Genomic DNA, 15935 nt, shown 5'->3' with positions numbered 1-15935 from the left:
AGACCTCAGGTGGTCCACCTGCCTAAGCCTCCTAACATGCTAGGATTACAGGCGTGAGGCACCATGCCCAGCCCAACCCTATCTCTCTCTCTCTCTCTCTTTTTTTTTTTGAGATGGAATCTCCCTCTGTTGTCCAGGCTGGTGTGCAGTGGCGTGATCTCAGCTCACTGCAACCTGGTTCGAATGATTCTCCTGCCTCAGCCTCCCGAGTAGCTGGGACTACAGGTGCCTGCCACCACACCCAGCTAATTTGTATTTTTAGTAGAGATGGGGATTCACCATATTGGCCAGGCTGGGCTCGAACTCCTGATCTTGTGATCCGCCCATCTTGGCCTCCCAAAGTGTTGGGATTACAGGCATGCGCCACTGTGCCCGGCCTCTCCCTATCTTTAACAAAAACAAAAAAAACAAAAAACAAAAAAACAAGAGACTGAGGCAAGGTGAAGTTTTAAATTTTTAAATAATAATAACAATAATAATAATTATGATTTTGAGACAAAGTCTCACTCCGTTGCCCAGGTTGGAGTGCAGTGGTGCAATCTCGGCTCACTGCAACCCCCGCTTCCCATCCTCCCACCTCAGCCTCCTGAGTAGCTGGGACTACAGTCGCACACCACCATGCCCAGCTAATTTTTGTATCTTTTCTAGAGACAGAGTTTCACCATATTGCCCAGGCCGATCTCAAACTCCTGGACTCTAGGGGTCTGCCTGAGTCAGCCTCCCAAAGTGCTTGGATTACAGATGTGAGCCACCATGCCCAGCCAAGGGGAAGTTTTCAAAGACAAAATGAGGAGGATTACATAAAGTGTTTTGAATCAATTATCCTTGGCTACAAGCCTTGAAACAAGGGTGGCATCAGTCCAAGGTTGGACAGGCAGTTACTGGACAAAAGTACTTTCTGTGTAACGTTGCAGTGGACTTCGTGCGAGGTTGTGGTTTTTGGAGAGTCTTCCGCAATCGTTCCTATCAGGCATTTGTGCATGAGCACCCTCCTTTCATGACCTTCCCAGTTCCTTTTTTTTTTTTTTTTTGAGACGGAGTTTCACTCTTGTGGTCCAGGCGCTGGAGTGCAATGGTGCGATCTTTGCCTCCTGGGTTCAAGTGATTCTCCTGCCTCAGCCTCCTGAGTATCTGGGATTATAGGTGCCCACCACCAGTCCCGGCTAATTTTTTTTATTTTTAGTAGAGACAGGGTTTCACCATGTTGGCCAGGCTGGTCTCCAACTCCAGACCTCAGGTGATCCACCCACCTCGGCCTCCCAAAGTGCTAGGATTACAGGCGTGAGCCACCACACCTGGCCCAGTCTCTGGTTTTCTATATGGTCATCTATACGGTCTTAAGTTCTAAGAAATGCATGGTTAGGCAATTTCATCAGGGTGTGAACATCATAGAGTGACTTATGCAAACGTAGATGGTACAGCCTACCCCACACCGAGGCTATATGAAGTAGCTACAGCTCATAGGCTACAAGCATGCACAGCACTTAACTGTACCGAACACAGTGGGCAACTGTAACACAATGGTACGTATTCATGTATATAAACATATCTGAACATAAAAAAGGTACAGTAAAACTATGGTATAAAAGATGACAAATGGGCCAGGAGCAGTAGTACACGCCTGTAATCCTAGCACTTTGGGAAGCTGAGGTGGGCGGATCACTTGAGGTCAGGAGTTTGAAACCAGCCTGGCCAACATGGTGAAACCTCATCTCTGCTAAAAATACAAAGAAGTTTGGGCCAGGCACGGTGGCTCACGCATGTAATCCCAGCACTTTGGGAGCTGAGGTGGGCAGATCACGAGGTCAGGAGTTTGAGACCAGCAGGGCCAGCATGGTGAAACCCCGTCTCTACTAAAAACACAAAAATTAGCCAGGCATGGTGGCGCGTGCCTGGAATCCCAGCTACTTGGGAGGCTGAGGCAGGAGAATCGCTTGAACCCGGGAGGCTGGTGTTGCAGTGAGCCAAGATCATGCCACTGCACTGCAGCCTGGACAACAGATAGAGACTCTGGCTGAAATAAAAAAAAAATACAAAGAAGTTAGCCAGGTGTGGTGGTGCACGCCTGTAATCCCAGCTATTTGGGAGGTTGAGGCAGGAGGATCGCTTGAACCTGGGAGGTGGAGGTTGCAGTGAGCGGAGATCATGCCACTGCACTCCAGCCTGGGTGAGAGAGTGAGACTCCATCTCAGAAAAATAAATAAATAAAAGATGACAAATGGTACACCTGTATGGGACATTTACCAGGAATGGAGCTTGCAGGACCAGAAGTTGCTCTAGGTGTCAGTGAGTGAGCGGTGAGTGAATGTGAAGGCTAGGACAGTATTGTACACTCCTGTAGACTCTATAAGCACTGTACTCTTAGGCTACCCTAAATTAAAAATAAATAAAGTAATTGTGCTACAACATTGTGATGGCTGCAGCATCACTAGATGATGGGAGTTTGGCTTTGTTGTAATTTTACGGGGCATTGTCGCATGTGCAGTCCATCACTGACCGAAACGTCGTGATGCAGCACCTGACTGTGTATGTTACCTAGTCAGGGATACAGGCCAGGTGTGGTGGCTCAGGCCTGGAATCCCAGCATTTTGGGAGGCTGAGGTGGGATGATTGCTAAAGGCCAGAAGTTTGAGACCAGCCTGGGCAACATAGTGAGACCCTGTCTCTACCAAAAAAAATAAATAAATAAAAAATTATCCAGGTGTGGTGGTGTATACCTGTAGTCCCAGCTACTAGGGAGGATAAGGCAGGGGGATTGCTTGAGACTGGGAGTCTGAGGTTACAATGGGTTATGATCATGCCACTGCACTCCAACCTGAGTGACAGAGCAAGATCATGTCTCTAAAAAAATACAGTGCTATATAACTGGTTTTTTTTTTTTTTTTTGAGATGGAGTCTTAGTCTGCCACCCAGGCTGGAGTGCAGTGGCATGATCTCAGCTCACTGCAACCTCTGCTTCCTGGGTTAAAGTGATTCTCCTGCCTCAGCCTCCCAAGTAGCTGGGATTACAGGCACCTGCCACCATGCCTGGCTAATTTTTGTATTTTTAGTAGAGATGGGGTTTCCATGTTGGCCAGACTGGTCTTGAACTGACATCAGGTGATACCCCCCACCTCAGACTCCCAAGGTGCTGGGATTACAGGCGTAAGCCACTGTGCCTGGCGTTTTTGTTGTTGTTGTTGTTGTTGTTGTTTTTGAGACAGAGTCTCGCTCTGGAGCGCAATGGCATGATCTCAGCCCACTGCAACCTCCACCTTTCAGGTTCAAGCCATTCTCCTGTCTCAGCCTTCTGAGTAGCTGGGACTAAACGCGTGCACCATCACACCCAGCTAATTTTTTGTATTTTATTTATTTATTTTTATTTTTATTTATTTGAGACGGAGTCTTGCTCTGTCGCCCAGGCTGGAGTGCAATGACGTGATTTTGGCTCACTGCAACCTCCACCACCTGGGTTCAAGCCATTCTCCTGCCTCAGCCTCCTGAGTACCTGGGACTACAGGCACCCACCATCATGCCTGGTTAAGTTTGTATTTTTGTAGAGACAGGGTTTCACCATGTTGACCATGCTGGTCTCATATTCCTGACCTCACGTGATCCGCCGCCTTGGCCTCCCAAAGTGCTAGGATTACAGGCGTGAGCCACCATGCCTGGCCATTTTTTGTATTTTTAGTAGAGACTGAATTTCACCATGTTGGCCAGACCTCGGCCTCCCAAAGTGCTGGGATTACAGGCATGAGCCACCATGCCCAGTCTTATAACCTTTCCTTTATTTATTTATTTATTTTTGAGACGGAGTTTCGCTCTTGTAGCCCAGGCTGGAGTGCAATGGCACGATCTTGGCTCACCGCAACCTCCGCCTCCCAGGTTCAAGCGATTATCCTGCCTTAGCCTCCCGAGTGGCTGGGATTACAGGCGCCCGCCACCATGCCCAGCTAATTTTTGTATTTTTAGTAGAGACAGGGTCTTGCCATGTTGGCCAGGCTGGTCTTGAACTCCTGACCTCAGGTGATCCACTGTCCTTGGCCTCCCAAAGTGCTGGGATTACAGGCATGAGCCACCGCGCCTGGCATAACCTTTAAACAATTTTGTGTATATATATATGTGTATATATATATATATATACACATATATATATTTTACAATTTTATTTATTTGTTTGTCTGTTTATTTTGAGACAGAGTCTTGCTCTGTCACACAGGCCGGAGTGCAGTGGCACAATCACAGCTCACTGCAGCTCCGACATCCCAGGCTCCAGCAATACTCCTACCTCAGCCTCCTGAACAGCTGGGACTGGACTATAGGTTTGCACCACCACGCCTGGCTAATTTTTGTATTTTGGGTAGAGATGGGGTTTCACCATGTTGCCCAGGCTGGTCTTGAATTCCTGAGCTCAAGCAATCCACCCACCTTGGCCTCTCAAAGTGCTGGGATTACAGGTTTGAGCCACCATACCCGGCCTTATATGGTTTTTTTTTTTTTTTTTTTTTTTTTTTGAGATGGAGTCTTGCTCTGTCACCCAGGCTGGAGTGCAGTGGCGCAATCTCAGCTCACTGCAAGCTCCGCCTCCCAGGTTCACGCCATTCTCCTGCCTCAGCCTCCCAAGTAGCTGGGACTACAGGCACCTGCCACCACACCTGGCTAATTTTGTTTTGTATTTTTAGTAGAGACGGGGTTTCACCACGTTAGCCAGGATGGTGTCGATCTCTTGACCTCATGATCCGCCTGCCTCGGCCTCCCAAAGTGCTGGGATTATAGGCATGAGCCACCGTGCCCGGCCTGACCTTATATGTTTTAAAATAAATTAAAAGAAGAAAAGAAAAATACATTTCTGGGGCTCTTCATTTCTTCCTGTGGATTTGAGTTTCTGTCTGCTGTCATTTTCAGTGCGAGGGGTTTCCTTGAGTATTCCCTGTGTTTAGGTATATGCTAGTCAGGAATTCTCTTTCTTTTTGTTTATCTGGGAATGGTTTTCTTTTGCCTTTTGTTTTGAAGTATAGTTTTGTTGACTATAGAAGTATCAGTTGACAGTTTTATTTTTCTTTCAGTGTTTTGAATAAATCATTCATCTGCCTTCCAGCCTCCATTGTTCCTAGGAGAATCTAGCCATTAGTTCTATTGTTCCTCTGTACATAATGGGCTGTTTTTCACTTGCTCCTTTAAAATGTTCCATTTTCCTGGCACGGTGACTCACGCCTGTAATCCCAGCACTTTGGGAGGCTGAGGCGGGCAGATCACGAGGTCAGGAGATCGAGACCATCCTGGCTAACAACGGTGAAACCCCGTCTCTACTAAAAATACAAAAAATTAGCCAGGCATGGTGGTGGGTACCTATAGTCCCAGGTACTCGGGAGGCTGAGGCAGGAGAATGGCGTGAACCTGGGAGACGGAGCTTGCAGTGAGCCAAGATTGTGCCACTGCACTCCAGCCTGGACCACAGAGCGGGACTCCGCCTCAAAAAAAAAAAAAAATGCCTCTTTGAATTGTTTTCAGCAGTTTTACTTTCACTCGCGTCTGTGCGAAGAGACCACCAAACAGGCTTTGTGTGAGCAATAAAACTGTTTATTTCACCTGGGTGCAGGCGGGCTGAGTTTGAAAAGAGAGTCAGCGAAGGGAGATAAGGGTGGGGCCGTTTTATAGGATTTGGGTAGATAAAGGAAAATTACAGTCAAAGGGGGGTTGTTCTCTGGCGGGCAGAGTGGTGGTCACAAGGTGCTCAGTAGGGGAAGTTTTGAGCCAGGATGAGCCAGGAGAAGGAATTTCACAAGACAATGTCATCAGTTAAGGCAGGAACAGGCCATTTTCACTTCTTTTGTGGTGGAATGTCATTAGTTAAGGCAGGAACCAGCCATCTGGATGTGTATGTGCAGGTCACAGGGGATATGATGGCTTAGCTTGGGCTCAGAGGCCTGACATTCCTGTCTTCTTTTATTAATAAGAAAAATAAAACGAAATAGTGGTAAAGTGTTGGGGCGGTGAAAATTTTTGGGGGTGGTATGGAGAGATAATTGGCGATGTTTCTTAGGGCTGCTTCGAGCGGGATTAGGGGCGGCGTGGGAACTTAGAGTGGGAGAGATTAAGCTGAAGGAAGATTTTGTGGTAAAGGGTGATATTGTGGGGTTGTTAGAAGAAACATTTGTCATGTAGAATTATTGGTGATGGCCTGGATACGATTTTGTATGAATTGAAAAACTAAACAGAATAAGAGAAGGAGAAAAACAGGTCTTAAAGGACTAAGAATTGGGAGGACCTAGGACATCTAATTAGAGAGTGCCTAAGGAGGTTCAGCATAGCCTTACCAGCAAAGATTATTTATTTACTTTAAGAGTTAAGAGTGGCGGTTTGGGGATAGTACCAGGAGATATCAGCTGTGATGGCTTGGAGAAACAGTGTAAACTGGCAGTGTAAACAAGAGCGGGGCATGTATGAGTAGTTGAGAACGGTGAATAGGAGTATGACTAGACAGAAGATAGTAGGGATGACAAGTTTTTTGGGGGCACAGTCCAAGTTGGTCTGGTGTCTGGAAGGAGACTGGGGCCTAATAAAAAGGAGTGTCTATACAGGAGCTTAAATGGGCTGTATCTTGTAGCATTCCGAGGACAGGCCTGAATTCTGAGAAGCGAAAGTGGTAAAAGTATTGTCCAGTCCTTTTTAAGTTGGTGGCTGAGCTTGGTGAGGTGTGTTTTTAATAGACCATTAGTCTGTCACTGAATACTAAGAGCCTGAAAAACTGCTTGGCTGATTTGACTAATAAAGGCTGGTCTGTTATCAGACTGTGTAGAGGTGGGAAGGCTAAACTGAGGAATTATGTCTGACAGAAGGGAAGAAATGACTGCGGTGGCCTTCTCACACCCTGTAGGAAAGGCCTCTACTTATCCAGTGAAAGTGTCTACCTAGACTAAGAGGTATTTTAGTTATCTTACTCGGGGCATGTTGAGTAAAGCTAATTTACCAGTCCTGGGTGGGGGCAAATCCCTGAGCTTGATGTGTAGGGAAGGGAGGGGGCCTGAATAATCCCTGAGAAGTAGTAGAATAGCAGATGGAACACTGAGAAGTTATTTCTTTGAGGATAGATTTCCACGATGGAAAGGAAATGAGAGGTTCTAAGAGGCGGGCTAGTGGCTTGTACTATAGCATAGCCTGCCTTTGCCGGTGTGTGGCGATTAGGCCCGGTAGAACTGCCATCAATAAACTAAATGTGATCAGGGTGAGAAACAGGGAAGAAGGAAATGTGGGGAAATGGGGTGAACATCAGGTGGATCAGAGAGATACAGTCATGAGGGTCACGTGTGGTATCAGGAATAATGTGGGAGGCCGGATTGAAGTCCGGGGCAGGAACAATGGTAATTGTGGGACTTAACAAAGAGTGAGAACAGCTGAAGGAGCCAAGGAGCAGAAAGTATATGCGTCAGGTATGAGGAAGAAAATAGATGTTGGAAATTATGAGAAATGTAGAGAGTGAGTTGAGCATAGTTTGTGATTTTGAGGGCCTCTAAAAGTATTAAAGCAGTGGCAGCCGCTGCACGCAGACATGAGGGCTAGGCTAAAACAGTAAGGTCAAGTTGTTTGGACAGAAAGGCTACAGGGTGCGGTCCCGGCTCTTGTGTAAGAATTCTGACTGCACTAACCATGCCTAGGAAGGAAAGGAGTTGTTTTGTGGAAGGGATTGAGGTTTGGGAGATTAGTCGGATGCAATCAGCAGGGAGAGCACGTGTGTTTTTACGAGAATTATGCTGAGATAGGTAACAGGTGAGGATGAAATTTGGGCTTGACTGAAGTAATGGGGTCTGTCTGTGAAGCCTTGCGGCAGTGCAGCCTAGGTAATTTGCTGAGCCTGATGGGTGTCAGGGTCAGTCCAAGTGAAAGCGAAGAGAGGCTGGGATGACGGGTGCAAAGGAATAGTAAAGAAAGCATGTTTGAGATCCAGAACAGAATAATGGATTGTGGAGGGAGGTATGGAGGATAGGAGAGTGTATGGGTTTGGCACCACGGGGTGGATAGGCAAAACAATTTGGTTGATAAGACGCAGATCCTGAACTAACCTGTAAGTCTTGTCTGGTTTTAGGACAGGTAAAATGGGGGAATTGTAAGGAGAGTTGATAGGCTTTAAAAGGCCATGCTATAGCAGGCGAGTGATAACAGGCTTTAATCCATTTAAATCGTGCTGTGGGATGGGATATTGGCATTGCGCGAGGTAAGGGTGATTAGGTTTTAATGAGATGGTAAGGGGTGCATGATCGGTCACCAAGGAGGGAGTAGAGGTATCTTATACTTGTGGGTTAAGGTAGGGGGGATATAAGACGAGGATGTGAAGGAGGCTTTGGATTGGGAAGAAGGGCGGCAATGAGATGTAGCTGTAGTCCAGGAATAGTCAGGGAAGCAGATAATTTAAAGTGTCTCGGCCTAATAAGGGAACTGGGCAGGTGGGGATAACTAAAAAGTGCTTAAAAGAATATTGTCTAAGTTGGCACCAGAGTTGGGGAGTTTTAAAAGGTTTAGAAGCCTGGCTGTCAATACCCACAACAGTTATGGAGGCAAGGCAAACAGGCCTTTGAAAAGAAGGTAATGTGAGTGCTACCCCTCTGTATTAAGAAGGGGACGGACTTACCTTCCACTGTGAGAGTTACTTAAAGCTCGGTGTCCGTGATGGTCTACGGGGCTTCTGAGGCAATCGGGCAGCGTCAGTCTTCAGCCGCTAAGCCGAGAAGATCTGGGAAAGAGTCAGTCAGAGAGCCGTGGGCCAGAGTTCCAGGGGCTCTGGGAGTGGCTGCCAGGTGAGTTAAACAGTCCGATTTCCAGTGGAGTCCTGCACAGATGGGACGTGGCTTAGGAGGAATCCTGGGCTGCAGGCATTCCTTGGCCCGGTGGCCAGATTGCTGGCACTTGTAGCAGGCTCCTGGGGGAGGCAGTTCTGGAGGAACGCCTGGCCACTGCGGTTTAGGCGTCTGGAAGTTCTTGTGTGCTGGAGATGTGGCTGGAGTTTGTCTCACAGTGGAGGCAAGGAATTGCAACTCAGAAATATGTTGCTACTTGGCTGCCTCTACTCTATTGTTGTACACCTTGAAGGCGAGGTTAATTAAGTCCTGTTGTGGGGTTTGAGGGCCGGAATTTAATTTTTGGAATTTTATTTAATGTCGGGAGCAGATTGGGTAATAAAATGTATTTTGAGAATAAGACGGCCTTTTGAACTTTTAGGGTCTAGGGCTGTAAAGCGTCTCAGGGTTGCTACCAAATGAGCCATGAACTGGGCTGGATTTTATATTTGATGAAAAAGAGCCTAAACGCTATCTGATTTGGGATAAAGAAAAAGGAGCATTAACCTTGACTATGCCTTTGGCTCCAGCCACCTTTTTAAGAGTAAATTGCTGGGCAGGTGGGGGAGGGCTAGTCACGGAACGAAACTGTAAGCCGGACCCGGTGTGAGGAGGGGAGGTGATAAAAGGATTATAGGGTGGAGGAGCGGAGGCTGAGGAAGAATTGGGACCTAGCTCAGCCTGGCGAGGAGGGGAGAGGTCAGATGGGTCTGTAGAAAAGGAAGATTAGAAAGACTCAGCGTTGGGACTGAGGGGACAGGAGGGAGGGAAAGAAGGAAGATTTGGGAAGAGTTGCATTGGGAACAGAGACTAAGAAGGGCCTGATGTGTAAAAGAATGCCTGGACGTCAGGCACCTCAGACCATTTGCCTATTTTATGACAAGAATATTTAGATCTTGTAGGATGGAAAAATTGAAAGTGCCATTTTCTGGCTATTTGGAACTACTGTCGAGTTTGTATTGGGGTCAAGCGGCATTTCAGAAGAAAATTAGACGCTTAGATTTTACGTCAGGTGAGAGTTGAAGAGGTTTTAAGTTCTTAAGAACATAGGCTAAGGGAGAAGGAGGAGGAATGGAAGGTGGAAGCTTGCCCATAGTGAAGGAGGCAAGCCCAGAGAAAAGACAGTAGAGACACGGAGAAGGGGTGGGGGCTTCTTGCCCTCCAGAAAAGCAGAGAAGGGGTTGGGGCACGGAAATAAGGGGTTGGGGCACAGAGAAAAGAGATCGGGGCACAGAAATAAGGGATGGGGCACAGAGATAAGAGGTCCAGGCGCGGAAATAAGGGATCGGGGCGCAGAGATAAGAGGTCGGGGTTCCTGCTCCTCCCCCAGAAAAGCGGGACTTGCCGCTAAGGGTGAAGGAGAAGGGATTGAGGGGTTCTTTCCACTCCCCCAGAAAGGTGGAGAAGGGGTAGAGACATGGAGAGAAGGGGTTGGGGTAGTTGCCCCTCCCCCAGAAAAGCGGGACTTGCCACTAAGGGTGAAGGAGAAGGGGCTGAGGGGTTCTTTTGTGGTGAAATGTCATCAGTTAAGGCAGGAACCGGCCATCTAGATGTGTACGTGCAAGTCACAAAAGATATGATAGCTTAGCTTTAGCTCAAAGGCCTGACATTTACTATGATGAATCTAGGTATGGCTCTCTCTGTATTTATACTTCTTGGAGTTTGTTGAGTTTCTTGAATCTGTAAATTAACGTTTACACCAAGTTTGATAAGTTTCCAGCCATTAATGCTTCAAAAAATTTTCTACTCTTTCCTCTCCTTTCCCCAGAGTCGTATTATACATATGTTTGTTTGCTTGATGTTGTTCAGCTGGTCTCAGAGGCTCTTTTCTTTTTTCTTTTTTTTTGAGACAGAGTCTCGCTCTGTTGCCCAGGCTGGAGTGCAGTGGCATGATCTTGGCTCACTGCAAGCTCCGCCTCCCGGGTTCACGCCATTCTCCTGCCTCAGCCTCCCCAGCAGCTGGGACTGCAGGCACATGTCACCACGCCCGCCTAAATTTTGTATTTTTAGTAGAGGCGGGGTTTCACTGTGTTAGCCAGGATTGTCTGGATCTCCTGACCTTGCGATCCGCCCACCTCAGCCTCCCAAAGTGCTGGGATTACAGGCATGAGCCACCGCACGCGGCCTTTTCTTTTTCTTTTTGAGACAGAGTCTTGCTCTGTTGCCCAGGCTGGAGTGCAGTGGTGCGATCTTGGCTCACTGCAACCTCTGCCTCCTAAGTTCAAGTGATTCTCCTGTATCAGCCTCCCAAGTAGCTGGGAGTACAGGCGCCTGCCACCACACCCGGCTAATTTTTGTATTTTTAGTAGAAACAGGGTTTCACCATGTTAGCCAGGCTGGTCTCGAACTCCTGACCTCAGGTGATGTGCCTGCTTCGGCCTCCCAAAGTGCTGGGATTACAGGCGTGAGCCACCGTGCTCGGCCTTTTATTTTTTAAATTGAGTCTTTGTAAATGTTTGATATATGCTTGAAAATCATGAGTGTATATAGATGTAATGAGTGTGCATATATATTAAATTCACCTTATTATTCAAAATATCAAATTTTAAAACACTTGATATTTGAAGAATAATGGCGGTTTTAAATTACCCGTGACCACTACTGTGTTTCTGTGTATTTTTCCTTTTGTTTCTAATAGTGTAATAAATGATCACTTTTTTTTTTTTTTTTTGAGATGGAATCTTACTCTGTCACCCAGGCTGGAGTGCAGTGTCTCACTGCAACCTCTGCCTCCCAGGTTCAAGTGATTCTCCTGCCTCAGCCTCCTGAGTAGCTGGAATTACAGGCACGCACCACACCTGGCTTTTTGTATTTTTAGTAGAGCCAGGTTTCACCATGTTGGCCAGGCTAGTTTTGAACTCCTGACCTCAAGTAATCCATCTGTCTGGGCCTACCAAACTGCTGGGATTACAGGCATGAGCCGTTGCTCCCAGCCTTTTTTTTTTAGACAGAGTCTTGTCCTGTCACCCAGGCTGGAGTGCAGTGGCACAATCTGGGCTCACTGCAACCTCCACCTCCCGGGTTCAAGTGATTCTTGAGCCTTAGCCTCCCGAGTAGCTGAGATTACAGGCATGCACCACTATGCCCAGCTAATTTTTGTATTTTTAATAGAGACGGGGTTTCACCATGTGAAACGAGGTCGAACTGCTGACCTCAAGTGATCCACCTGCCTCAGTCTTCCAAAGTGCTGGGATTGCAGGCATGAGCCACTGCACCCGTCCAATCACTTTTCATTCTGGATCATACACTTTATCAATAGAAAATAACTACTTTTGTCCAAAGTAATGCTATATGCTTTAAATCCAGTTTTCTCTAATATCAAATTTGCCCTGATTTTTGTGTATCTGCTTTTGACTAATACCTATTTCTAATCCTTTTATTTTAAAACTTGGTGTTATTATCTTTGGAAAGTGTTTTGAAAGCTAAACAGTTGAATTTTGTTTGTTGACTTACCCAAGTATGTTTCACACGTTTGCATAATGTTGTTATAACTGATATGCTTGGTTTTATTTAGGTCATTGTGTGATGCTTTCTGCTTTTATTTTCTATGATTCGCTGCATTTTCCTTTGCTTTTTGACCATTGCCAAATAGATTACATTTTCTTTTCCTTTCATTTTAAACTACTTCAGTGGTTTGAAAGTTGTACATCTGGCCAGGTGCAGTGGCTCAGGCCTATAATCCCAGCACATTGGGAGGCCGAGATGGGAAGATTGTTTGAGCTCAGGGATTCAAGACCAGCCTTGGCAACAAAGTGAGACTCCATTCCACCAAAAAATCTAAAAATTAGCTGGGTATGGTGGCACAAGCCTGTGGTCCCAGCTACTCAGGAAGCTGAGGCAGGAGGATTGCTTGAGCCCGGGAGGTCAAGGCTGCAGTGAGCCAAGATTGTGCCACTGCACTGCAGCCTGGGCAACAGAGTCAGACCCTGTCTCAGAAACAAAACAAAACAGTACAAAAAAAGAAACAGCAAGACAGGGTGCGGTGGCTCCCGTCTGTAATCCCAGCACTTTTGGAGGCCAAGGCGGGTGGATCACCTGAAGTGAGGCTTTCAAGACCAGCCTGACCAATATGGTGAAACCCCGTCTCTACTAAAAATACAAAAATTAGCCAGCCGTGGTGGCACATGCCTGTAACCCCAGCTACTCGGGAGGCTGAGGCAGGAGAATCACTTGAACCTGGGAGGCGGAGGTTGTAGTGAGCCAAGATCACGCCACTGCACTCCAGCCTGGGTGACAAAGCGAGACTGTCTCAAAAAATCAACCAACCAACAAACAGATGAAAGAAACAGCAGCCCAGATCCAAGGAGACACGTGACCGTGGATGGCCGAGGCCGCCCGCCTCGGCCTCCCAAAGTGCTGGGATTACAGGCGTGAGCCACCACGCCCAGCCAGAAAGCCCATTTTGTAACCCACTTTTGGTAGCCATGTACGTGGGTGGCTTGGACAATATCTGTAGGTCCACTTGGAGGGAAGGAGGCCAGAAGGCTTGAGGGACATCTGAGTGGCATGGAGGTGACAAGGCTTTGGGAGGGCAGCAGACACTCTTGAACGCCAAGGAATGGTCAATGCCTCGTGCAGTGAGCAGCGACTCTGTGTCAGGTACTTCTCTGAACACATCCCACATACGAACTCATTCGCTTCCTACAGCAACCCTCCGAGGTACGCCCTATCATCATCCGCGTTGCAGAGATGAGGAAACTGAAGCACAGAGAAGTTAAGTGATGTGCCCAAAGACACACAGGTGTAGGTGGCAGAGCTGGGATTGGAACCCAGGTGCTCTGGCTCCTAATCCTGGAAGCACTCCCATATGACTCCCGTGGGGCTGGGGTAGGCTTGGCAATCCTACACGAAGAAAACAGTTTTTTTTTTTTTTTATTTGAGATGGAGTTTCACTCTCTCGCCCAGGCTGGAGTGCAGTGGTGTGATCTTGGCTCACTGCAACCTCCGCCTCCCAGGTTCAAGCGATTCTCCTGCCTCACCCTCCTGAGTAGCTGGGATTACAGGTGTGTACCACCATGCCCAGCCAATTTTTTTTTTTTTTTTTTTGAGATGGAGTTACTGCAGTCTTGGCTCACTGCAACCTCCACCTCTCGGGTTCAAGCGATTCTCCTACCTCAGCCTCCTGAGTAGCTGGGATTACAGGTGCGTGCCACCACACCTGGCTGATTTTTTTGTATTTTTTAGTAGAGATGGGGTTTCACCATGTTGGCCAGGCTGGTCTAGAACTCCTCACCCGCCCGTCTCAGCCTCTCAAAGTGCGGGATTACAGGCGTAGTAAACCACCACGTCCAGCCTAATTTTTGTATTTTTAATAGAGATGGTGTTTCACCATGTTGGCCAGGCTGGTCTTGAACTCCTGGCCTCAAGTGTTCTGCCCACCTCAGCCTCCCAAAGTGCTGGGATTATGGTCGTGAGCCACCACGCCCGGCCCTGTTTTGGGGGTTTTTTTGAGATGGAGTCTTGCCCTGTCGCCCAGGCTGGAGTGCAGTGGCACAATCTCGGCTCACTGCAACCTCCGCCTCCCAGATTCAAGCGGTTCTCCTGCCTCAGCCTTCTGAGTAGCTGGGATTACAGGTGCCCGTGACTATGCCCGGCTAATTTTTATATTTTAGTAGAGACAGAGTTTCACTATATTGGCCAGGCTGGTCTCGAACTCCTGACTTCAGGTGATCTACCCACCTCGGCCTCCCAAAGTGCTGGGATTACAGGCGTGAGCCACCACGCCCAGCCAGAAAGCCTGTTTTGTAACCCACTTTTGGTAGCCGTGTACATGGGCGGCTTAGACAATATCTGTGGGTCCACTTGGGGGGAAGGAGGCCAGAAGGCTTGAGGGACATCTGAGTGGCATGGAGGTGACAAGGCTCTGGGAGGGCAGCAGACACCCTCAATGAGGGTGGAAGGTCTGCTGGGACCAGCGCTGCTGAGGTTCTGGCATCTCCGTACCTGTTTCTCCCATTTCCTCCAATGGCTCCAGAGTCCTTTGGGGGAAATACTGCTCCACCCAGACCCTGAGTGGCGTGGGCCAGGGCAGGGCATCAAGGTCACCAGATGGCTCCCAGCACAAGAGAGGTACAGAGCTGTCCCTCCAGGGTCAGCCTCCCTGGGCAAGCAGGCTGAGTCTACCTTGTCAGGGAGGGAAGAGGCACATCCTGAGGGTTTAGGGGGCGTGAGCGGAGGGGAGCTCAGGGTCCCTTGGTAGATGATGGAGGAGCCACATGTGGGTTACAGGGACAGAGAGAAGGATGGAGAAGAAGAGACAGGGAGGCAGACACAAGGCACACTGACAGGGTCTGAGGGAGGAGGGGCTGAGGGCCTGGACTCCTGGGTCTGACAGGTACAGAGAGGAACAGACACACGCTGAAAGAGACACAAAGAGAGAGGGGCCGCGTGTGGTGGCTCACGCCTGTAATCCCAACACTTTGGGAGGCCAAGCAGGGAGGATCACTTGAGCCCAGGAGTTCGAAACCAGTCTGGGCAACAAAGTGAGATCCCCACCCCATCTCTACAAAAAAAAAAAAACAAAACAAAAAAAACAAGAGCAGGGGAGGGGGTGGAGATGGGGCAATACAGAGACACAAATATTGCCAGAAACAAAAAACAAGAAAGGGCCAGGTGCAGTAGCTCACATCTGTAATCCCAGCTCTCTGGGAGGCAGAAGCAGGAGGATCAACTTGAGGAAAGCAGTTTAAGACCAGCCTGGGGAACATATGGGACCAACCCCTGCCACCCCTGTCTCTACTTTAAAAAAATTTTTTTAATTTAACAAAACCTGACCGGGCACAGTGGTTTATGTCTGTAATCCCAGCACTTTGGGAGGCCAAGGTGGGTGGATTGCTTGAGGCCAGGAGTTCAAGACCAGCCTGGTCAACATGATAAAATCCCTTCTCTACCAAAAAATACAAAAATTAGCCGGGCATGGTGACACGAGCCTGTAATCCCAGCTACTCGGGAGGCTGAGGCAGGAGAATCGCTTGAACCTAGAAGGCGGAGGTTGCAGTGAGCTGAGATCGTGCCACTGCACTCCAGATACTGATGGAGAAGAAACATGAAGGCGGGGAGAGAGAAACTGTCAGAGGGAGCGGGGGAGAGGCAGTCTGAGAGATAGAGACACTGAGGTAAACCCAC

Source organism: Pongo abelii, chromosome 20, assembly GCF_028885655.2.
Source record: "Pongo abelii isolate AG06213 chromosome 20, NHGRI_mPonAbe1-v2.0_pri, whole genome shotgun sequence".
In the NCBI taxonomy this organism is placed as follows: Eukaryota; Metazoa; Chordata; class Mammalia; order Primates; family Hominidae; genus Pongo; species Pongo abelii.
Note: the sequence above shows the minus strand (reverse complement) of the source record.